A 9,550-nucleotide genomic window follows, 5' to 3' on the forward strand; every position below is an offset into this window, starting at 1 on the left:
AAAGTGTTCTATAAATTCCAATAAATTTTATTTATGGGTTTTAAGGGGGGAGTGTCAAGCCATTAGTGAGATATCACTTTGGAAGAGCTAGAATTCTAACCTTACGTTAGAATCAACGAGTCAATTGTTTTTTGAAAAAAAATTAAAAAAAAATATAATTAAAAATAGTTTTTCGTTCTTAATAATAGAATATATAATGTGTAGTTCTTAAAAAGTATTTAAAAAATTAAAAAATATGATTTTCTTATATTTGATTTTGTCGTAAAAAAATACAAAATAAGATAAAATATAATTAAAATTAATTAAAAATTTATACATTTTAAGATTATTTTATCTTTATATAATGAATGAAAATAAGTTAAATGACTTTGAAAAAACATGTAAAAATAATTTATTGACATTAAATCTATTTTTAATTTTTTTTTACTTTTTTTTTCTTATTTTCTTCCATATTTTCTTTTTCTTTCACTTTCCCTCAAAATTTTCGAGAATCAAACATAACCTATAAAATTTGGATTTTGAACATGACCAGGCTCATAATTTAATAAACTTTGTAAACATTTTTTTCCATAATTTTTGTTTATGAAAAACTAACAATTCATTTATTTGTAATTTTTTTTACTAATAAAAATAAAAAGGATGAATGCTATTGATCTAACCAAATCAAAATCCCTTGTAATTCTCAACATTGTCCAACTAAACACATGGAACAATGGGAATACCCACCATGGCAACATGTTGGTATGTGTAGCTTTAATGGAGTTATTGGTAAGCTTAACCCAATTTAAAGTTCACCCTCAAAAGATGATATTGGCCCACTATAGTGGCCCAATCCAAAATGGGCCTTAATTAAGTTTTTCTTTAGAGTAATTAATGTTCACAAAGAAAAAAATAAGGATATAATGTGGGTGGGTTGGATCCACTCAACTTTAATCAATCTTTAACTAGAATTGAATAACCATTTATAAGGCATTGTTTGGATCCACGCATAATAACTCAAAAATTCCTTTTTAAATTTAACAAAAACTCTATGCTTATTTGATTAATTTTGTTCAAAAAGGTTAGCATAAAAGTTTTTTTTTTAAATATTTTATTTTATTTTTTGTAAAAGGTATATTTTTTTATTTATATACGAAATCCTTTTATGTTTAATAAAACTTTTGTAATTAAAGTTTTGATTTTGACTTTAATTTTAGCTTTTAGCTTAAGCTAAACATAAAAAGCTATCCAAAACAATACTTAAACTTTGATTGCAGGAGTTTTCAAAATGCTATAAGCAATTTGAAGGTGAAATAAAATTTTTAAAAATGTCTAAATAGAACTTTGGACTACTAATTCTATATTCCTCAACATGATTTATCATATTTGGAAAAATAGAGGAACTCGATGTCTTTCATCAAATATGCAAAGTAACAAGTCTCAATTATGATGATTATATCTTATAATCTAATAGAGCAAAGTTTTGAAATGGTACCATTGTAGGCTCCATTGGGAATCTTTAGAAAGCCTATTTTTAATTGATAAAAATATTTTAAATTATCATAATTATTTTTATGTTTTCACATAAAATTCAATCTCATTACGATAACAATAAATTCAACTTCTAATTTCCTTATACTGATCAGAGAACTACAACATTCTATTGAACAATCTTTAAGTAACAAGAACAGATTTCGATCAAGTCTTTTTTAATTCCAACTCAATTTATATAGTATTCAAATCATAAATAATTTCAATCCATCGAGAAACCTACATAATATATTTATGAGTCATTAATAAATAAATAAATAAATAAATTTGATAAAAAAAAATAAAAACAGAACAATTCACTTAAAGAAACCAATATCAACATTTTTCACCCAAATTCATAAGATAATGCGAATACCCACTTTGACAACATATTGGTATGGGTAGCTTTAGTGGAGTTATTGGTAAGCTTAACCCAATTGAAAAGTCATTCTCAAAAGATGATGATCTTGGCCTCCATAGTGGCTTAATCCAACTTGGGCATTAAGCTTTTCTTTAGAGTAATTAATGTCCACAAGCCTAAAATTGGCATAAAGCCAACTTGTGTGGCCCATTCTTTTCAATTTTTTATATGATTTTGGAGAGTATTCAATAATTGTTGTCTTTTAAATCTAACCTTATCTTAGCCTGGCTAAGAACAAGAGCAAAAGGACATGCTTAGATAACATCCACCTCCTTTGTTTTGTTTTGTTTTTTTTTTTCCTTTGTTATATTTTTAATCAATATTTAATAAATAAAAAAGAAATTTGAAAAAGAAAAATTCAAATCCAAAAAAAAAAAAAAAAAAATTCCCTTCTTCAACTTATTTCTCATAAAAAATTGGAAAATATATGAATTTTTCAACATTTTTATTGTAATATTTGATTTTCTTTTTAAATACTTTTTATTATTTATGATTGTCCTCCTCAATAAGCCACCTAAGTCAAATGAGATATTTTTTCTTTTCCTTTTGAGGAATCTTCCCCATCCAAATGAATTTGTTTTAGAATTTTATATCACATCTAATAATAAAGTTTGAAATTAGTTTGTTATTTTCTTTCTTTATTGGTTTTGGAGGAAAAAATAAATAAATGAAAAAATCTTAGGTCCTATTTGGTAATTATTTATTAAAATAGTTTTTGAAAATTGTTTTATGATGTTTTATAAAATAAAAGTTTGTCTTGTAATTTTGAATGTTTTTAATCCATTTTTAATATTTTTAAAAATAATTTTTATGTTTAGAGCTTTGTTTTTAATCATTATACATGTTTGCAAAATTATTTTTTAAAACAATTGTAAAAAATTAAGTAAAAAAAATTCAATGATATTATTAGAAAACATTTTATTTTTTGTTATTGAAAACATAAAATAAAAAAAAAAACATTTTTTTGATAATCAGATGTGTTTTCCAATTTTTTTGTTCTAAAAAACAGAAAACTGTTATCGAAAACAATTTTGTCAAATAGAAGCTTATATTTTAGGCCTATTAACAAAATTTAAAATGAAAAAAATCATTTCCAAGTGTATTCATTTTAAGAATAAATAAATAAAATTGGAAAATCATGCACAAAAAAATTATTGAATTTGAAAGTTATTTCTGAGTTCCTTAATTATTTTTTTCCTTTTATTTATTTTCCTCAAAATTTCAAAGATGCATATGAAACATTTAGTATTTTGGTTCATAATATCCAATCATGAACCTTTTATTTTAGTCTAAATTAATAAAAAAAATTGAGTTTTATTATTAAATGGAATTAAAACAAATTGAAATAATGTAAACCGACTTAAATTGATTTTTGTTATTAAATAACTTATATCAATAACTTCCATTCTTAATAAATAAAAACTAGTTAAATCAATTTAATTTGATTATCATACTCAAAATCAGTTTGATTTTAATACATAATATCAAAATCGAATCCAATATTCCCAACTAAAACCCACTTTAATTAAATTTTCGATTCTTCTACCAAATCTATACCCTTAAACCTACTATTATCAAATTTTTGATTGTCGTGATCGACCTTCTTTTCATTTTCATTTTCATTGGTTTTCTCGCATATAAAAAGACATCATGAAATTTATTAAATTATGTATACTATATGTGACATTTTTATTAAATTATATATACTATCTATATGACATGCCACCTTAGTAGAAGTTAGGTATATTATTTTTAAAAAAAAATTATTAATTTTAATCCAAAATTTGGTACAAAGTACAAACACTTGCTACCAACTACCAAAGGAAGTTTCCCCAACTCATATGTCTGGAGTTAAGAGCCAATAAAATTTTTACAAGTAAAGCCAAATCCAGATATCATATAGGTAAAATGGCCCATCAAGTGGTCCTATGACCAACTCCATTTTCACATTGAAGCATATATAAATTTGTGCCGCTTAAAAACTATATAGGTTATACATTTCTTGGAAGCTGCAAATTTAAATTATTATTATTATTAGTATTTTTCACATGTCATAGACCCATAATTCAATCTTTTGTAACATATGGGTTGTGTGCCATTACATATTCAAAGGATGTAAAAATCATGGAGAAGTTGACTTGTCACATTTGGTAGTATTAATTTCAATTCAATGGGCACTAGAGGTGTCCCATGCCTCACACACCTACCAATGTCATGAAGGTCCACATTGACTAATTTATTTAATAAAAAGTACTTATATTAAGTTTTATGCTAAGTTTATCGATCTTATCTTACTATTTAGGCTCATGGAGAATCTTCAAATTATTAAAAATCTTTATTTATTTAAAAATTTTATTTTGTGTATCTTTTTGTTAAAACTAATGACTGGATAGATTTGTATAATGAAAGTTCAATTAACACGAAACCGCTTCTTATACAAATTAAAAAGTAACTTATATGATAAGTAATATTGTCCTAACTTATCGAATAAGCTTTTCTTTTGGATATATTACTCTAATTAAAATATAAGCTAGAGTTATAATTTTAAAACAATAATAATAATAATATTATAAAAATTTTACTATTTTTTTTATAAGTTGGTAATTAATTTTACTTTAGGGAAAAATGAAAACCCTAATGATGAATCTAAAACCCTAGAAGAATTCAAACTTGTGGGTTAGTTAATAGCTACATTCATTGTTCTAATTGTCTATTGATGCGAACAGCTGGTAAACGACACCGTGAGGAGAACCATGTTAGTGATGCGGTGCGATTGATGAGAAGCGGCTTAGCGATATTCTCGGGAGTTTGTTAGAGAAGTTGTTGCAATTTGTTATAGAGATAGTATATGAGTGTGAGAGGGATGAAGGGTCAGGGTTGTGTGGAAATTGTGTGAATTGCTCACCTCCTCTCTGCTCTGCTCTCTTCCATATTGTCATCAATAAGATTGCCTATTCTCTCTCCATCCGCCTCTCTTCTTCTTCTTATGTCGCATTTCATTTAAGTTTGTAACAGTTGGTATCAGAGCCGACGTTTCTTCGCCTGTGGAAGGAACGATGGCAGAAGCAACTCGTTCACAGGAAGTCAGACGCGAAATGCTTGAGATGATGAAAGAGTTCGAAAGGAAACAGGAGTTGTGGCGTCGCGAATCAGAAGAAAAAGCTGTCAAATCTTTTGCTGATCTCAAAAGTTTGATCGGAGGCTTGAGCCTTCAGAACCAGGAGGTGATGACCAATAGGGGAGAAGAACGTAGGTGGGAGAATCAACTCGGTCATTCGACCAAGGTGGACTTTCCAAAGTTTAATGGAGGTGGATTAGATGGTTGGTTACTTAGGGTGGAGTATTTCTTCGAAGTCGATCGGACTCCTCCGGAAGCTAGAGTGCGCCTGGCAGCTCTTCACTTAGAGGGAAAAGCGATCCAGTGGCATCAGGGTTATATTAAGACGAGAGGTAATGAAGCCTACCTTGATTGGTCTGAATATGTCATTGCTTTGAATGCTAGATTTGGGCAACATGTTTTTGATGATCCGATTGCGGATCTGCGCAATTTAAGGCAAACAGGTTCACTGCAGAGCTATATGGATGAATTTGATGAATTGTATCCTAGAGCTGATATCAAAGAATCCCACGCCTTAAGTTTTTTCTTGTCTGGTTTGATTGATGAACTCCAGATGCCCGTTCGAATGTTCAAACCACAAACACTTGCTGATGCTTACTCTCTGGCCAGATTACAAGAAATAGCAGTAGCCGCTTTGCAGAACAAACCAAAACCAGTCTCCAAAGGACCTAGCCTATACTCACCCACCACTAACCATTACCACAAAGCCACGCCAATCACCTCTATTTCCCAAAATGCCACCAACCTCAGTAACACCACTTTCCCGAAAACTACAAATGCCGGACTGCTACCCTTACCACCATCAACCAATATACCTAAAACCAATCCTGGAATCACCACTAGAAACCATCGAAATTTCTCTAACAGAGACCTAGACGAGCGTCGGGCTAAGGGTTTATGTTTCTGGTGTGATGAGAAATTTACTCCTGGCCATAAATGTAAAAGGAAACAACTGTATGTTATGCAGATTCAGGTGGAGACAGATGGTGAGGGGCCTGAAGAGAATTTACAAATGGAAGGTTTGGGTGAGGAGGATGAACAGATTCAGCTGTCTCTTAATGCTCTTATGAGCAATGAAGACTCACAAACTATGACCTTGAATGGAAATTACAAGGGGCGCTCCTTATTTGTGCTAATAGACTCAGGAAGCTCTCATAATTTCCTGAGTTCTAAGGTGGCAAAAAGGGTTGACTGTTGTTGGCAGAAGGCTAGAGGGATAAGGGTGACCGTAGCAAATGGGCAAGAACTTCACTGTACAGCCCTATGTTCAGACTTCAGGTGGAGAATGCAAGGGCAAGAATTTATTGCGGAGGTTTATGTTCTGCCTCTGGAGACTTATGATCTTATCTTGGGAACTCAATGGCTTGCCACTCTGGGAGATATCTCGTGGAACTTTAATACATTGCAGATGGGTTTTGAATTAAATGGCAAACCATATCTCTTGCAGGGCAAAAATAAGCTTCAGGAGAGGATGTCACCTTGGGCAGATAAGCTAAAAGGCTTGGTAGAACAGCCTGGCTTGTTTGCAATACAGGACCTTTCAGATGCCACTCTCTGGGCTATTCAGGTGGCTGAAAACACTCATTTAGAGGAAACTCTCACCCCGCAACAGCAGGAGGAGTTGCAAAAAATGTTGCAGGCTTTTGCGGACGTCTTTGAAGAGCCCACAGGATTACCCCCGGTCCGGGATTATGATCATCAGATTGATTTAAAGGATGAAGCGGGACCAATTAATTGCAGACCTTACAGGTATGCTGCAGTGCAGAAAGATGCTATTGAGAAACTGATTGGTGAAATGTTACATGCAGGAGTAATTAGACAAAGCAGGAGCCCTTACGCAAGTCCGGTGGTTCTAGTAAAAAAAAAGGATGGATCGTGGAGATTATGTGTTGACTACAGAGCTTTGAACCAAGTTACTGTCAAGGACAAATTTCCAATACCTGTTATTGAAGAACTTCTTGAAGAATTGGGAGGTTCAACAATTTTCTCCAAAATTGACCTACGCTCTGGCTATTGGCAAATCAGAATGCATGAACCTGATGTGCCAAAAACTGCCTTCAAGACACATGAGGGCCACTACGAATTTTTGGTGATGCCTTTTGGCCTCACGAATGCTCCATCCACCTTCCAGAGCCTTATGAACAATATCTTCCAACCCTATCTTCGGAAGTTCATCCTAGTGTTTTTTGATGACATTTTAATATACAGCAGAAGCTTCTCTGACCACATACATCATTTGAGTATTGCCTTGCAGGTCTTACGGGAGAATTTGCTTTATGCCAAGAGCACCAAATGTTTCTTTGGCCACTCTAGTATTGAGTATCTGGGCCATGTGATTTCCAGCGGGGGAGTTTATACTGATCCTCAAAAAGTTGCTGCTGTTAGAGATTGGCCTACTCCCATTACACTTAAGCAACTTCGTGGCTTTCTAGGCCTCACGGGGTACTATAGGCGGTTTGTAAAGGATTATGGAAAAATTGCAAAGCCACTGACAGATCTGCTTAAAAAGGACGCTTTTCAGTGGACAGAGGGAAGTAATCAAGCTTTCATGGCTTTGAAACAGGCGATGATAACCGCACCAGTGCTTGCCCTGCCAAATTTTTCAAAGGAGTTCATAATAGAAACAGATGCTTCTGGTCAGGGTATTGGAGCAGTCCTAATGCAAGAAGGACATCCCATTGCATACATCAGCAAGGCCTTATCTGACAGGTTTCAAACCTTATCCACTTATGAAAAAGAGATGTTGGCTATTCTTATGGCCATCAAAAAGTGGGAGTCATATCTGGTAGATCGCCATTTTGTAATCAAAACAGACCACCAGAGTCTGAAATATCTTCTTGAACAGCGAGTAACTACACCTACTCAGCAAGCTTGGGTTGCCAAGCTTATGCAATACGATTACGAAATTCGCTATAAGCAAGGAAAAGAGAATGTTGCTGCGGATGCTTTGTCTAGAATCCAACCAGCAGAGTTGTTTGTTCTATCTACAACAATTTTAAACACTCAGTTGTATGACTTGATCAAAGAATCTTGGGGTGTAGATCTTGAATTACAGAAGATCATTAAGGCTAAGGAAGCAGACCCCTCTGCTTATCCTAAATATTCTTGGCGAGGAGAGGAACTTCGGAGAAAGGGGAAATTGGTAGTTGGAGTCAATGAACAACTGCGACGAGAGATCTTAAACAGCTTTCATGATTCGCCAACTGGAGGCCATTCTGGCGTGTATGTGACTACAAAGCGAATATCTGCAGTAGTTTATTGGAAGGGCTTGAGGAAGTTTGTCCGAGAATATGTGAGAAATTGCTCTGTATGTCAGCGCTTCAAACCAGAAAATAAACCTTATTCTGGCTTACTGCAACCATTGCCTGTTCCAGAGGGAGTCTTCACAGACATCACAATGGACTTCATCGAAGGCCTCCCCAAATCTAATGGTAAAACGGCAATTTTTGTTGTTGTGGACAGGCTTACCAAGTATGGTCACTTTATGCTGCTACCACACCCATATACAGCCAAGATGGTTGCCCAAGTGTTCCTTGACAGTGTATATAAACTTCATGGTCTTCCTCACTCCATCACATGTGACAGAGACCCTATTTTCACCAGTGTTTTTTGGCAGGAATTTTTCAAATTACAGGGCGTCTCATTGCAGCTATCTACTGCGTACCACCCTCAAACGGACGGTCAAACAGAAGTGGTGAATAGGTGTATTGAAACCTATCTTCGGTGCATGGCAGGCGATAACCCAAGCCAATGGGCAAACTGGATCTCATTAGCAGAGTTTTGGTATAATACTTCATACCATTCCTCTTTAAAGATGTCACCGTTTGAAGCTTTGTATGGTTATGCCCCTCCGCTACAAATTCCCTATTTTCCAAAGGACTCAAATGTTGAAGCTGTTGATAGAGTGTTAAATGAAAGAGAGAGTTGGCTGCAACTGCTTAAACACCATCTCTCCAAGGCACAGCAGAGGATGAAAATTCAAGCCGATAAGAACAGGTTTGACAGAGAATTCAACATTGGAGATATGGTGTTACTAAAACTCCAGGCTTATAAGCAAGTCAGTATGCATTCAGGAGGTCCCAAACTCCAACCCCGCTATTATGGCCCGTTTAAGGTGATAGACAGAATTGGAACAGTGGCTTATCAGCTTCAGTTGCCTCCTGATGCTCAAATACACAACGTATTCCACGTGTCCCTTCTCAAGCCAGCTCATGCATCAATTCAAGCTTGCTCATCTTTACCTATCTCTAATACCAGCACCACCTTGCTCCCACAAGCTATTCTGGACCGTCGTTTAGTCAAAAGACACAATGTCCCAGCTGTTCAATTACTGATACATTGGGTTGATAAATCACCAGCTGATGCGTCTTGGGAATTTGCAGATGATCTGAAGAGGAGGTTTCCTGCTTTCTTCCTTGAGGACAAGGAAGTTTCTTAGAAGGGAGTATTGATGCGAACAGCTGGTAAACGACACCGTGAGGAGAACCATGTTAGTGATGCGG

This window comes from Vitis vinifera, chromosome 4 (assembly GCF_030704535.1).
Source record: "Vitis vinifera cultivar Pinot Noir 40024 chromosome 4, ASM3070453v1".
NCBI lineage: Eukaryota > Viridiplantae > Streptophyta > Magnoliopsida > Vitales > Vitaceae > Vitis > Vitis vinifera.